Here is a 17,489-nt window from a genome sequence, read left to right as displayed (position 1 = left end):
GATTAAATGTACATCAGAGCTGCCAGACTCTGTCCTATCTTTTACCCTTGCTTTTATTTTTTCCCGTCTATTCTCATAGATTACTTCGCACACTGCATGTGATGAGTGCTCTACATTCCTGCAGTTCAGTGGCTGTACGACCACAGGCAACATGACTTGCTTTGTTGCTGACCTTTGAGTAATCTAATTGTATTTGTTGAAAGTTCATTAAAGTTTTCTTCCATTGTTTAAATATTTTATTTCATATTTTCAGTTATTATGTTTTTAATCTCTTGAATAATTTATTGGATCAGCTTGCTTAGTTTTACCCCTCTTTTTTCTTACATATATTTTAATTCCTGTCTTTTGCTTTTCAAATATATTTAAACTACTGATTTTATAGTGAGTGTTTGATAATTTCATTATGTGGACCTTGGTTAGTCTCATTAGATTATTTGTCTGCTTTATGTTACTACTGGTGCTGCTGTGCTTTCTCTGAATTTGGTCATTCTTGACTGTGAGCTTCTATTCTTTTATATTTGAGAATAAGGCCTGGTTTGATGGTAATTTTCATTTGTAATAGCTTATGTTGTGGTTCAATGGGCTCTTCTGACACAGCAACACATTCATTATACTCTTACAAATAATCCCAGGCCAAATTGTATGAATTTGAGCTGCAGAACTGCATGAGGTCTAACTTGTGCTTGTAATTTCTCAAGGGATAATGTCTTTCTCTCTCTACAGAACCAAATTCAAATCAGGCGATTTTTAACATTTTACCTTCTCGGAGTAAGTTTATTTCTAGTTCACCTTTTCACAAAGAGTAGAAACATTTTTATGCAGAATCCTATTAAACTCCAACTAGAGTGAAACTTCTGCGTTTTTCTCCTGTCCTTTGCATAACAAGTGGCAGATAAAACAGAAACTGAAGTCACCAGGATTTTTAACCTGCTCTGAAGCAAATGAACTTGAGTGCTTTCTTACCTCTCAGGACTGCAATTTCACTTTACATTTAGTTTCTGAGGATCCCTTAGTTTTTGCCAGCTCATCTATGCATGCATAATTTTATCCAGTATGTTTAGTTGTCTGCATGTGAATTCATAATAGTATTTCAGATTTCTAGATTTGCATAATGCTAGACATAGAAATATTCTTATAGCGTGTGTTGGTGATATCAAACTTACATATTATTATGAACCTTTTACAGCTACATTTTTTATTTTTCTGCATTGGCATACATAGTCATTTTTAATAACCCCTTCCACATAAAAATACAGGTGTTATAAGTCTGTGTAGAATTTTAGTACTTATAACAAGAATATAGAAATAATTATGTATACAAAAGAAAACAAATATTTGAATTTTGTACTACTTAAGGAGAAATAAAATAAACCAGGAATCATTAAACTTATCATTGCTATCCCAGGATCCTTTATTTTCACTGATTTGCTTTCATTAACCAATATGTTGCTAATTTTTCCTCCTTTGGTTACTCTAATTATTTATAACTGAATCAAAATGGCATTCATAATAATAGGTTGCTTAAAAATATTCAACTAGCTATTTTGTGTGCTTTATCAACAGAACTGATTTGTCACATTACAATTCGTTCAGTGATTTAAATAAAAATATCAATGCTGGTGGATATTCATATTCTCTCCTCAGAGGTTTTTGAAACAGAGAAACTCCATCTTGAACAGGGACTGGGTAAAATAAGGCTGACACCTACTGGTCTGCATTGCCCAGTTGCAGGAGGTTAAGACACTCAGTCACTGGATGAGATAGGAGGTCTGCACAAGATACACGTCATAAAGACTTTGCTGATAAAACAGGTTGCAGTAAAGAAGCTAGCCAAAACCCACGAGAACCAAGATGAACACAATATTGACCTCTGGTCATTCTCACTGCTCATTATATGCTAACTATAAGGTATTAGCATGCTAGGAGACACTCCCACCAGCGCCATGACAGTTTACCAATGCCATAGCAATGTCAAAAAGTTACCCTATATGTTCTAAAATGTAAAGGAACCCTCAGTTCCGGGAATTGCCCACCCCCTTCATGAATTACCCACCCCTTGTTTAGCATATAATCAAGAAGCAACAATAAGTATGCTTAGTCAAGCAGTCCATTCCACCGCTCTGCCTATGGAGTAACCATTCTTTTATTTCTTTACTTTCTTAATAAAGTTTCTTTCACTTTACTTTATGGACTCCCCCTGAATTATTTCTTGTGCAAGATCCATGAACCCAACCCTTTCTTGGAATCTGGATGGGGCCTCTTTCTGGTAACACCCTGATATGCACGTGTAAATGTAATAGGAATGCATATCTTATATTAATTATTCAGAGAAAGCAAATAGCACACAAACAGCAAAATATGCTAAGATAGTCAAGCAAGTGGTCAAGTATTTGCATAAGTTTTAGTTGTCTATCTGATCTTGGTATGGATTAGCATTTGACAACCACAAAGCTTAATGCATTTCAGAGTAATTATTTAAATCTTCCACCTTGCTCAATAATCAATCTTTTTGTTTGTTTATTTATTTATTTATTTATTATTTTTTTGAGTTGGAGTCTCACTCTGTCGCCCAGGCTGGAGTGCAATGGCATGATCTCAGTTCACTGCAAGCTCCACCTCCCAGGTTCTCACCATTCTCCTGCCTCAAACTCCCAAGTAGCTGGGACTACAGGCGCCTGCCACCATGCCCGGCTAATTTTTTGTATTTTTACTAGAAACGGGTCTTCACTGTGTTAGCCAGGGTCTCGATCTCCTGACCTCGTGATCCACCCACCTCGGCCTCCCAAAGTGCTGGGATTACAGGCGTGAGCCACCATGCCTGACCCCCTCAAAAATCAATCTTAAACAGATCTAGGCATTTTAATATTCATTAGAAGCGATCTGTTTTGAAGTTTACATGTGGTTTCCTTTTGCTTAAACCATGTTTTGTGAATTATCCCCTTTGCAAAACTTTGTTTAAATTTCTCTAACTAAGATAGATGTAGTCTTTGTTCCTTTTTTGAGACTCAGGCATAAGGAATGCATGACTAGAATTTGTAGTCTTTGTTCCATTTTGAGATGCATGCATAAGGAATGCATGAGTACAACTACATTGATGTCCATGGATAAAAAAGAAGTGGTAGCATACAAATTTTATTCTTTTTTGGTTTCTTTTTTCTGCTTTTTTAAAAAAGATACATATATTTGACATCTTTTTTTTGACTAATGGGAAGGCAAGGAAAAAAGAAACCAGAGAAACCTTTGAGATTTAGGGATTCAGATAATTCCCACTTGAGTTTGTTTTATACCATGAGTAAAAATATATACAGAGAAACACATATAATATTCAACATGTACACAACGTTTCAAACAGTAAGTACATAATATTTGAATACTTCAAAACAAAAAATATATGAATCCTCCAGTGCAGGAAAAAAAAGAAAACCTAAATTATGGTTTTACCTTGTGGCTAAACTCTTCATGAAGCAGAAAGAACAAAGTGGAAAGAAGAACAATGATCAAAAGAAAAGATTCTGGAACCAGAGAACCTGGATTAAAATACAGACTCTATCATTTATTAACTGTGTAACTATGGCCAACTCACACAACTGTTCTGTGTCTCAGCTTCCTCAGATGTCAAATGGAAAGAGTAATTCCTACTTATATAATAGGCCTTTGTTACTGTATCTGTAACAGTAACTAATACATACTAGCAATATAAAAATGTTTATTATATAAATGAATAATAAAGAACGAAGCAGGAGAGCACATGAGGTAAACTTATAAATCCCCTTAATATCAAGGTTAATTTAATTCTGAAGAAAATAAAGAGTCTTTTAAGGGACTTAATTAAGAAAGTAGTATTATCAGACTTACAAATGTTTGAAAAGTTACTCTTGACTACTTGTGACTGATGAGGTCAATAAATCAGAAGAATGCATTTAAAAATGTACCCTATTTTGGAAATCGTTACAGAGGAGATGAAGGACACAATTTAAATATGTTTAGAGAGAAATATATATGATTTAGTAATTGACAAGCTAAAAGAAGTAGAAGAGAGAGGAGAGGCAGTAATCTGAGTTGTCTAAAAATTTTAAGTAGATGATCGTGTGATACACTTACATGGACAAAATTAGAGTAAGAGCAAGCATAGCTTATGTTTGAAGATTTGGCAGTTTATTGAGTCTCCAAATAATAAGGTAAATATTAAAAAATGTTAATATATTCAAATTTATGGGATTAAAACTTCAATACCCTTTAAATAGTTTATTTTTAAAAGATTAACATTTTATATAAAATATTGCATACTAAATAATTTAAGCTGAACCAATTATAAGTCTAGTACATTAAACTCCATATATTTAAAAAATACATGAGTATAAAGAGATTGTTTTAATTTATTCTTGTTTTAAACTATAGTTAGTTTATATTTTTAAAGTGATTTTTATTTTGCTATACTCGCAGTTTTTTTTGTTGTACATAGTAATGGCAAATAGAAAAGTTATAGCTTGGAAATCATGATTTTTGACAAGCCAGGATAAAAATAAAAAGAGCAATTATTTATAATAAGGCTTGTGAAATGACATTTCTTTTTAAAATAAAATCAAATTCCAGTTGTAGAGGTAAGAAGAAAATAATCATATTGAGCTTTGATTCACATTTCAACCTCTAGGTAGCAGTATTTCAAAAGATTTTCTTTTAGACCCTATGTAGATACTCTCTTTATCTTGAAGCACTGCATCTTTTTTTTTTTTTTTCCCTGTCAAATTTCTCTTTCCCTATTCTTCAGACTGAGAGTCTTCAAAAGAATGTGTATGCAAACATACACTTACACTGTTTATTAAATACTTCTGGAAAGAGAAGATAATCATCTCTGTAAACCTAGGTAAAAGAGAGTATAGAAGTGTCAAGTTCTGAGGTCTCAGTGGGTGAGAGCGGGTACCTGGAAAAACGCTTGAGGAATTGTAGACAGTTTCAACACAACTCTACTCTCTGAGCATAAGCGAGCCATATGTACAGCATTAGCCCACCCTTAAACAGCCTATATTCTTACTGCATAAGTCTATAACACAATATTTTGTATCAAAGAGGTTGGACATATCCTCATATCATTTTATCTTTTGCTGTGAAACTGTATTTCCACCACCCTGTCAGGTTCTAACTGACATCCAAGATGAGTTGGGCAAGTGGCGGGTAGCTGGAAAAACACTCAAGGAATCACAGACGGTTTTGACATGACTTTACTTTCTCTATGGGTGTGAGTGAGAACCATATGTACAGTTTACGCAGGATAATTATACCTTCTACAGACAGCAGTGGCTCTGAGCCAAGCACAAGCTCATGTGGGTCATTACCTAATTCGCTTCATGTGGTGTGGTTACATAACGTGCCTATGTGGCGTGGTTACATAATGTGCAGAGTTGTGTGCCTGCACTCCAAACCCACTGAGTCATGTTGGACCGGATGTCTGCTTTGGCCTATTCTTGACTGCAGTACGTTCATTTTTCTTACACTCTACCCCCTAGGCTGAGGGAGACATAGGCCTGCACACACAAGTCTGACATAGAGGCCTGATGCATAGGTTTTGGGCACACAGGCTCAACACAGGCTTGACACATAATCCTGGGCACACAATCCCAACACACAGGCTTAACACATAAGCCTGACACATAAACTCTGGGCACACAGGTTTCACATACAGGTCCCAGACACACAGGTCCGACATATGTAGGTAATCACCCCATGGTGACTATATCCCAATATTGAATATTGTTTTATTATTAAGCCAGGTTTTTTGTTCCCCTATCTTTAGGGGCATTGGGGCAAGCCCCATTGGCTGTTCATGATCTACCTTCTGACAGATCACTAGGTGAGCCCGCAATGGAGGTTTTTCCTCCTCGGTGTCGGACTGAGTGGGGGTCTCTGGCCGAGATGGTGGACCCAGGCCTGCATTCACAGCAACTTCTAATTCCTTTTCCAAGCTCTGTAGCTGGGCCTCCAGGTGCCCTGCTTGCCCCTGAAGATCCCTATTTATGGTAACTTCTCACTGTATTTCTGAGCTTTGTAGCTGGGCCTCCAGGCACCCAACCTGTGCCTAAAGGGCCCTTACCTGTGCTCCATCCCTCTGAGACTGGATGTGTACTTCATGTAGTATAGTCTAAAAAGCCAATCCAACTCTTCCAATAAAAGTTCTCTTCTTTTCGGTGCTCTGCACTTCCAGATGCTTCAGGGCCTTCTCCTTGCTTGCAGAGGAAACATCTATCACCACCCAGATTTCCATCAGAGCGCATCCAAGCAGCATATCTTGGGATCCTGTTTGTGACACCAATTGTTAGGTTCTAAGTGAGGTCTGAGGGCAGTCAGTAGGCGAGTGGCGGGTAACAGGAAAAACAGTCAAGGAATCATAGACAGTTTCAGTATGGTTTACTCTCTCTCTCTGGGCACGAGCAAGTCATATGTACAGCATTAGCAGGGTAACTATACTTTTTACAGATAATAGTGGCTCTGAGCCAAGCATGAGCCCACGTGGGTGATCACCTAATGTGCCTCACGTGGCACAGTTACATAATGTGTGAATTGTGCACCTGCACTCCAAACCCACTGAATCATGCCACACCAGAAGTCTGCTTTGGCCTACTCCTGATGAAAGTGCAGCCATTTCCCTTACAGGATCTATGTGACAGCATCACTTATTTTGGATACAGTTATGGAATAGTTCTTACAGCTTTCTGTGTGTAAAGCAAAAATAAAATTTGAAGCCCCTAACTGACTAAATAGATCCCCCGTTTCAGCCAAGGGGATTTAAAGAAACCTGAAAAACTAATTCAAGTCATGAAGGGAAGGGAAATTCTTTCAACAGGCCTCATTATACTCTCCACTCTTTAGAGTTTAGGCCCAGCTGACCAGCATAAACATTAAAATAGACATCTTAAGACTGACAAACCGACTCTTTGTAGCAACAAGTTATCAAATTCCAACCCGACTCTACTATAATATCACAAGACAGATAAAAAAGGAAATCAAAATATTTTGCTCCAAAATGTGTATCTTTGCCACATTTTGAAGTGGTCCTATAAAGTCATCTTTGGTGGTAGAAAATTTGCTTCTCTAAAAAATCTCTTTTAATATAACTAGATCTTTTCCCTTCCAGACTCTCCCAATCTGAAGAGATTAACTGAGAGTATAGCACCTTTTAAAGATCTACATATGAAACATTTGCCATCTATTGTTTCCAAGAGTGGTCACATATGGGACTTCATGTACATACTAAGAACCTTGGTTTCCACAACCCATTATCTTAACTTAGACACTCCTTTCTATTGAATCCAGGTATTTAGAAAATAACTTACCTCTTCCAACCAATTGCCAATAAGAAAATACTTGAATCTCCCTATGACTTGTAAGCCCCCACTGTGCTCCCTTACTCTCTGCTTTGAGTTATCTTGCCTTTCGGGACAGAACTAATGCATCAATCAAATGTATTAATTGATGTCTTATGTCTTCCTAAAATATATAAAACCGCATTGTAACCCAACTACCTTGGCTGAGAGTTGGCTTTTTTTAATCACCTATGATAAGCATAACACTGAGCAAAGATGTGGGAAAAGCATTAAAGAGGTTAATATCTTTAGTGTAATGCATTCCTTTCTTCAGTTTAAAAGGGAAAATTGAGTTTAAAAATACACACACACACTCATTAGCAATTATGATCAATGTAAAAATGTAAATTTCTGGAGATATTTGGACACAAAAATATTTGTGGAAAAAAAAAAAGAAAACTAATTCTGTGGACCTTAAATATAATAAACAGTCAAAGTAGATAATGGAGGTAGAAACCCCAATAAGAAATGGTGAATGATATCTGGAAATCTAACTCCCATGAAGAAATGAAAATGAGCTTAGTACACTTGTGTATGGCAGAGTATTTCACCCAGCTTCAGTGCACACACATATGATTTACAAAACATGACCACTACTCAACACCGTTGCTCATACTGAGTAGCTTTTCTCTTGGGGGACAGGGTAGATTATAGATCTATAAGATGGAATATTCCAATAAAATGGAATTGGAATATTAGAGCACTAGCTTGGGGAATAAATGTGCAATAGTCCTGCAAGATATTATTATTAAGTTATCAACATATGAATGTCTTTCTCCGTACAAGATATTATAATTAATTTATCAATATCTGAATACTTTTCTCCATAGCTCTTCACAGGAAGGCCAGTAAGGAAGAGAAGGGTGACAATCAAGTCACTAAAAACAAGAGAAAGTGTAAGAAGACAGGGGAAAAACAAGGTAACAGAAAGAATGAATTTGAAGGCTAGCGTTTTAAAACTCAGGAGAGACAGAGAAAAAAAAAAAAAAAAACGATACCAATTTCAACAAAGGCAGCAAGTCAAATAATTTATTTCTGAGGGAATTACAATTATAATGCAATGTAAGAATGGCAATTTACACGTCTGTTCCTCAAATTTAAAGAAAATAATTATATCTATAACCAAAGATGCAAGATTATGAAAAAACTAACTATATGAGTAGAGAACATGTACAGCTGAATAAATAAATATAAAAATCAATTATTAGAATAAAAATAGTATTACTATTTGAGAAAAACTCTAGAGAAGATTCAGTAAAAAGAGCTTCCAGTGCACATTTAATATGTATTTCAGAAGTAAAGAATACAGAAAAGAATAGAGAAGCAACATTCAATTGTTTTTTAACTAGAATTTTCCTTAAATGAAAAAATATATCAGTTCTTAACTGGGAAAGACACACAAAGTAAAATAAGCATGAATAAATATAAACAGATATTACATAGACCTATACAATTAAATAAATGGCAAAATATTAAAAACAACTAAAAAGAAAATGCAGAATTAATGATAAATAGTAATAGATTAATAAAGATTTATCGTATTCAAAAATACTTTACAAAAGACCTTAAAATACCAGCTTCAATCCTTAAAGAAAATATAATCAAAATCATTCCAGACAAATAGTATATAAATATATTCTAAGCATACAAATACAAATGTATATCTCCTCTGACAAAGTTTTCTTAAAGTATTTATCAGTAAAAATACAAATGATCAAAGAAGATGCAGTAAATCAATTCTTAATACAATATGAAACAAATCTAAGTTTAAATAGTAGTGGCCAATTTACAGGTGATTTCAAAAAGGCAAACCTAAAATGCTCCACATTAATAACAAATAAGATCTAGAGGCACATTTTCAAATAATTTAAGTCATGCTAAGATTGTTTTTTCTTCATTCAGAGGAGGAGAGATACATTAAATAATTTGAAGAATAAAAATTATTTTAGGTACATTATTAAATATCAAAATCATTGTCAAAATATGTGTCAGTGTATTTCAGTGAAAAATAAGGAAAACAATACATAGAGAATGCATTGTAAAAAAATACAAAGTAACATTTATAAAAATATTATCATACAGTATATAAATATTATATTATTACAGTAATTTTTATAAGTTAATAGTAACTATTAAAAGACAAAGAAACTGATATTGGATAAGAAACTTTTGTTGACCTATATTACTGTTAGGAAGTAATTATGATAAACAGAATCTAGCAAAAATATGTTTTAATTTTTAAGATAAATGAAGATAGTTGGTGCAATATCAGTATACAACATAATTTTTTTGCTTAATATTTGTGATAAAAAATTTAACATGAGATTTACCCTCTTACATTTTAAAGTGCACAATGCAGTATTGTTAAGTATAAGCACAATGCTATACTATAGATATCTATAATTTATTCATTTTGAATTAGTGACATTTTATACCCATTGAATTCCCCATTCCCTCCTCCACTCAGTTCCTGGCAACTACCCTTCTATTCTCTGTTTCCATGAGTTTTACCAACTCATATACTTCATATATAAATTTTGAATGTAATTATTCAGAATCCATTCTTCCATGACTAGCTTATTTCACTTAACATTATGTCTTCCAGATCCATCCACAGTGTTGCATATGGCAGTATTCCCTTCATTTTAAGACTGAATAAGATTCCAGTATATGTATATAACACGTTTTCCTTTTCCATTCATCTGGCAATGTATATTTAGGTTCTCAAATCTAGATTTGTGAATAATGCTGCAATGAACATGAGAGTACAAATATCTCTTCAATATCCTTATTTCAATTTCTGTGGATATATACCCAGAATTGGAATTTCTCACTCATAAGGTAATTCTATTTTTGATTTTTGAGGGAACTCCATACTGATTTCCATAAAGGCTATACCATCTTACATTCATACCAACATTGTGCAGGGTTCCAATTTCTTTATGTAGTGCCAACATGTTTTCTTTGTTAATTTAGCAATAATCTTCCTAACAAGCATGAGGTAATACCTGCTTGTGATTTTTAAATTGCGTTTCCATGATAAATAGTGATACTGAGCATATCTTTATATGCCTGTTTGTCTTCTGTATTTCTTCCTTGGAGAAATTTCTATTCAAGCCCTTTGCCTATTTTTAAATTGTTTAAACCCTTGTCAGATGTATGGTTTGCAAGTGTTTTCTCCCATTCTGATGGTTGCTTTATCACTCTGTTTGTTTTGTTCCGAAAATACTTCCATTTTGATATTGTTCCACTTTCCTGTTTGTACTCTTGTTGCTTTTGCTTTTGGTGACGTATAAAAGAAGTTATTGCCTAGACTAATGTCATGAAGCTTCCTCCTGTTTTCTTCTAGGAGTTTTACAGGTATAGGCTTTATGTTCAATGTTTTAATCCATTTTGGGTTGATTTTTGTGCATGGTGCAATATAAGAGTCCAGTTTCAATCTTCTGCATGTGGATATGCAGTTTTCATATCACCATTTATTGAAGAGATTCTCCTTTACCCATTGTATTTTTTGGGGACATTTATCAAAAGTCAGGTAGCCACATATATGTGGATTTATTTCTCAGCTCTCTATCTGCTCTAGTGGTTTTTATGTCTGTTTTTAAGTCAGTAGACTGCTTACATACTATAGCTTTGTAATGTATTTTAAAATCAGCAAGTTTGATGTCACTAGCTTTATTCTTCTTTCTCAAGATTGCTTTGGCTATTCGGGGTTTTTCTGTGTCCATAATAATTTTTTTTATTTCTCTAAAATAATATCATCAACATTTTAATAGAGATTGCATTGGTTCTGTAGGCCACTTTAGGTAGAATTGACATTTAAATACTATTACATTATCTAACTAAGAACACAGTTTTTTTTTTTTTTTCATTTTTCTGTTTCTTTTTCAGTGTATTTAATGACGTTTTATAGTTTTCAGTGTACCAGATTTTTGCCTCCTTGGTTAAGTTTATTCCTTAGTATTTTATAATTTTTTATTTTATTGTAAACCGGAGTGTTTTCTTAATTAATTTTCAGACAGTTCGGTGTTAGTGTATGACAATGTAATTTTTTATGTAATTTTGCATCCCATCATTTTACTGAATTTGTTTATTAGTTTTAGCAGTTATTTTTGTAGTCTCTTTAGGATTGTCTGCCTACCAGATCATATCGTCTGTATGATTCTATTACTTTCTGATTCGAATAACTCTTTTTGTTTCTTTCTTTTGCGATGGAGTTTTGTTCCTGTTGCCCAGCCTGGAGTGCAGTGGCATGATCTCAGCTCGCTACAATCTCTGCCACCCGGGTCCAAGCAATTCTCCCATCTCCGCCTCCTGAGTAGCTGCGACTACAGGTGCACGCCACAAGGCCCAGCCATTTTTTTTTTTTTTTTTTTTTTTTTTTTTTTTTTTTTTGTATTTTTAGTAGAAACAGGGTTTTGTCATGTTGACCAGGTAGGTCTGGAACTCCTGACCTCAAGTGATCCGCCAACCTTCCAAAGTGCTGAGATTACAGGCCTGAGCCACCGTGCTCAGCCTGATTTGACTTTTGTATTTTCTTCACTTATTACTCTGTACAGTTTTTTTTAGTACTACTTTGAATAGAAGTTTTAAGGCATATGGAAACTGTTAAGGACAAATGAGAACAATAGTTATTGAAAAAGAAAAAAAAATCCTTCAAAACATTCTTCTTAATTGACTAGTATGGATTTAACCTCAATGTATAAAAATAGATAACAGAAACTTCTGTAAAAACATATAAATTGACCAACCTAAAAATGAGATATTTTTAATATGTCTTTGAAATGTAGAACAAAAATTTTTAAGAAAATAGAATATGCCACTAACACAATCAAAAAGTTTGAAGGCATAGAAGTAAGGATGAGAGAAAAAGAGAGAGAAAGAGAGAGAGAGAAAGCATGTACTGTCTTTTATAGTCCAGTCTTGGATGTCCCATAGCATTGCTTCTGCTGCCTTCTATTAGATGAGGCAGTTACCAATTCCAGCCAATGTTCAAGTGAAGAGAACACATACACCTATGAGAGACACACCAATGTCACAGAAATTCTAAAAGAAGAACTTCTGTAATAGGCTTTATATCAATATAGACATTTTGTGATTTTCAATCTATTTATAACATTTGAAATGTTTGGATGCCCCATTCTTAAATTCACTGGGGCTTACTCAACAGGTGTGTAATTTATGCATGTCTTTATTCTTGGTGCTACATACCTAACTTCCTCAACTTTTCTAAGTCTATCTTAGTTTATCTTGGACAATAAATCTAAGTATTAACTCAATTACTTAACTATCATTAAAAACATAATTTGGGATTCCAAATGTCAATTTAAATTTCTTGCTATGTTTCTGAAATTAAGAAATTACTTAACATATACTATTCCCTTGGTTTATTTTATCTTGTGATTAATAATGTGGCAAATTAGAAAGCCAAGATAGTATTATTTTGTTAAGAAAATTAATAAAAATATAAAAATCCAGTCCAAAATAAAGTGCAAAAAGTAACATATTTTAGTGCCTCAGTTGTCATTTTATTCATTACAGAAATTGGCTTCTATATGTCAGCTATGATTTTATTTAAAACCATGGCCAAAACATTAATATTCCCACAAGAGAAATTTCAGTCATTATATTGATTTTTATCTTGCAGTATAATTCACCATTGTGTGCATGTTCCATTTGCTTTCTAATTTATATTAACTGCCCTATTTATTGTGGTAAAAGGTTGCTCTTCTGAAGTACTTAGGTGACCTAAGAGTTCACGTAATTTATCTGATAAGTCTATTTAGCTGTAATATGTTGCAATTTCTTAGGCAGTCAACAGTCTATACAGAATTATATAAGTAACCATAAATAACTTATTTCTGTTTGGAGATGTCTATTTCAAGATTGTATAAAATCACATAAAATTTTAGGAGTAATACTCAAATAACTGATTTATAGTGTGCCTTACTTATCTCCCAGAAAGTTTGAATGTATCGGTATCCATTTGAGATAACAATATATAGACAAATAGTAAAAATGTTATATGATGTACAAATATATAAAGTTTCCTAAATCAGTACCAATCAATTGGTTCTGAACTGTTTACCTTTTTTCAGAATTAATATGTTAGCAATATTCATATTATGCTTTATGTCACTTAGTCCTCAAAAGTCTTCAGAACGGCAGGCTCAGCGCCACTTTGGAGATTGTTACAAATGCAGTCTTAGATCTCCTTCACACTTACTGATTCAGAATCTGTGGGGATGAGGCCTGCCAATTTGTATTTGCACAAGGCTTCTAGGTGCATATTGAAATTTGAGAACCAACTCTATATTCATTTTCTGGGTTGGCACTGATTTAGATTAAACACTGGACTTAGTTCAGATTATTTTCAAGTCAGGATAAGGACTAAGTATGTGATGAGCTTTTTCAAAGAAATCCTAGAAATGAATTACAATAGAAATTCTTGGCCTCTTGCTTGAGGAATGCAACAAACTACTGTATACCATATCTTCTATCACAAAAGGATTATTTCCCACACATAATTAAGCATTCGTAGGAAATATTTTCTAGTCAAGGTCTTTACAGCTAAATAAATCAAATAGCAAACCATTAATATTTTCTCTAATAATGTTGGTAAGTCTTAGGCCTCTTAAAATCAAGACTAATTATTTTTTGTTTTATTTGTTACTGTTGTTGTTTGTTGTTGTTGTTTGTTTTTGAGATGGAGTCTTGCTCTGTTGTCCAGGTTGGAGTGCAGTGGTGTGATCTTGGCTCACTACAAACTCTACCCCACAGATTGAAGTGATTCTCATGCCTCAGCCTCCCAAGTAGCTGGGATTACAGGTGCATGCCACAACCCTGTTAATTTTTGTATTTTTAGTAGAGACAGGGTTTCATCATGTTGGCCAGGCTGGTCTTGAACTCCTAACCTCAAGTGATCTGCCTGCCTCAGTCTCCCAAAGTGCTGGGATTAAGGCATGAACTTCCTTGAGTGGCTTCTAAAAACACAAACACCGAAATTCCCCAAGTTGGATCTACAAACACAGTTTGTTGACTAATTCTTATAGATTTGGATGCCCTTTTTGCTGGTAAAGAATTTTATTGTCATGTGGATTCCATGTTTCCTCACTATCTTTTAGCTCTAAATGTAGGTCTGCTCTACCTGTCTACTGTTTTCTATACTGTCTTCTTGCTTTGCACGTATGCAAAGTATAGTTTTAAAAAACTTTCCCATGGCCGGGTGCAGTGGCTCACGCCTGCCAAACCCAGCACTCGGGAGACCGAGGCGGGTGGATCACCTGAAATCAGGAGTTTCAGAGCAGGTTGGCCAACATGGTGAATCCCTGTCTCTACTAAAAACACAAAAAATAAATAAATAAATAAAAAATAACTGGGCATGGTGGTAGGTGCCTGTAATCCCAGCTACTTGGGAGGCTGAGACAGGACAATCGCTTGAACCCGGGAGGAAGACATGGCAGTGAGCTGAGATCGCCCCACTGGAATACATTCTGGGTGACATAGTGAGACTCTGTCTCAAAAACAAACAAACAAACAACAACAACAACAACAACAAAACCTTCCCATGTAACCTATTTACTCATAGAGAAAGCTTTAGAATACCACCATAGGTCACATAGCCATGTGTAACACACAATTTGTAACTCTCCAAATGAGGCTGAAACCTTTTCTGTGAATTAGTCTGACTCTACCATTTTTCTTTTTTTTAACTTGAAATTATAAAAACCTGATTATTACATTTTTATGGCATTAATTTCTTAGCATTTATAATGACTAATGAACCCGTTTTTCTCTCAAATTTAATTTCCTAGTTGTTTAATAATCTTTATCACATCTGAGGAGTTTAGAAATGGACAGTTACCTCTATGAAGCTATGACTTTCGCGTAGTTCTATTTGACTTTCTGACGGTCTCTACCTTCCTCTTATTTGTAGAGTTTTCTTAAAACCCATGTATATCCTCAAAACAGCCTTTCTCTATCTTCTTTTCTACATCCAAAGTGAGGTAGGTGAATATGATAAACAGTTTGTAACCTCTCTATATGATTGGAAAAAATGTAAAAACACTCATTTGGGGCTTTACTCTTTATGACGTGATATTTATTATGCTTATTTCAAGGATGCTCATATTAGACTCTAAGATTTTCTGTCCCACGACTCTTGGGATTCTAAATAAGGTAAGCAAATGGAATGGCATGTTTACATTTTAATCTAAACATTATTTTGTGGTAATAGGATTTTCTTTTAGGATGTTAAAATACGGTGAGAAGCATGCCTACAGAGACCACACTGTGCACAGAATGAGCCAAATCATCCCATTACATTCAATTAGGTATGGTAAGAAAGATAAACATAACAAATGAGCCTGTGGAATACGCAAACAGTTTGAAGGAAAAAAGTAGAAATGAGAGAACTGCCAAATGACAAGCAAGCACTGGTACTTTGGCAAAAGATTTAAGTGACATTTCTTTCAGACATTAATAAAGTTAGAATAATGGTATTATTTAAAGAGTAGTATTAAATAGAGAACCAACTATTCAGGTTTCTTCAAATGAGATGAATATCTCTTTCCTTGCTAGGTGTTTAAAGAATCATTTTCATATCTGTAAGTGTCATTTCACTGAATGACTTACCTTCTGTGCAGTTCCTCTTAACTCAGTCATGTTCCTATTTATTAATTATTTAGAACAAAGCAACATGTATTAGTGTGAGAGAAATATAAAATAACAGTATGCTGTGCTATGCTGGCTATGCTGAATTTCACCTAAAGCTAGTTGAAGAATATTTTGTAATCATTTTACCCATAGACTAGCTGATACCCTTTGATCAATTAGTTATTCTATAATCTCTTCTCTAACTTTTAGTTATTGTAGCATTCCCTTGAAAGTTTTTTTTTCTTCCTTGATTTATGAGTATGTCTCTCCAAACTTCAAAATACTAGAAGCTAAATGCAGGTTTTTGCTGATAATAAAGGTAATACAACTAATACATCATGTGGGTTTGACTATTGAATGAACACATTTAATAATTTGAATGTACACATAAAATAATATATCATGGAATATCTCTAATATCCTTTCAGCTTTCATATTTATTTCTCAAAACAACAGACTTTAGGCCAGGCATGGTGGCTCATGCCTGTAATTCCGGCAATTTGAGAAGCTGAGGTGGGTGGAACACTTGAGGTAATGCGTTTGAAACCAGCTTGGTCAACATGGTGAAACCCCGTCTCTAATAAAAATACAAAAAAATTATATGGGCATGGTGGTGTGCACCTGCAATCCCAGCTCCTTGAAAGGCTGAGGCTGGAGAATCACTTGAATGTAGAAGGCAGAGATTGCAGTGAGCCATCATGCCACTGCACTCCAGACTGGGCAACAGAGTGAGACTCTGTCTCAAAAAACAAACGAAAACAACAAGAACAAGAAAATAATTGATGTTAATAATTTCAACTTTTGTTTCTGTTAAAGTGGTTTCAAATTGCATGTAGTTTCTAATTTTTTTTCAATACCATATTTCCAGGTTTCCTTATTTACAATTGGTTTGCAGCCAGTGTATTGAAATGTGAATTCCCTTTTAAGCAGATTTGGATTATAATTCCAAAAGACACAATCCTCAGTACCGAAATCCCTAAATATCAAAATTCCTAGAGATAAAAATTTCTAAAGCCAAAGTCTCTAAAATTGAAAATCTCCAATGTCTAATTAAACTTCCAGATTGTAATGACAGACTTGGCATTAGGAGTGATCAAGACTTCTAAAAGTGAATTTCAAGTTATCATCCATAATTTTTTTTTTATTTCAGCCCAATAAGTGTGGCAGAAAATCAAGATAAGTGGATTTGCCATGCAATATGGCAACATGGAAAACTTCAATTTAAAAAAGCATCCTTTGTCAGCATTGGCATTTCCTTCGATTGATGAAATTCCAGGAGTTTTTAATAAATTAAAGTCACATTTGCCTTAAGAAGCCAGTGAAGTTACTGAACTTCAAAAATGGCAACTGTGTTGTTATTGGAACAACAGTTTTATTTCAGCCAAATTTGTGCACACAAAATGGATTTCCACATGCCCAAAACAACATAAAAGCATGGCACAGAAGATGAAAAATTTTAATAAGAAATGCTCATGT

Source organism: Macaca thibetana, chromosome 4, assembly GCF_024542745.1.
Source record: "Macaca thibetana thibetana isolate TM-01 chromosome 4, ASM2454274v1, whole genome shotgun sequence".
NCBI classification, from domain to species: domain Eukaryota; kingdom Metazoa; phylum Chordata; class Mammalia; order Primates; family Cercopithecidae; genus Macaca; species Macaca thibetana.
This window is presented reverse-complemented; position numbering follows the sequence as displayed.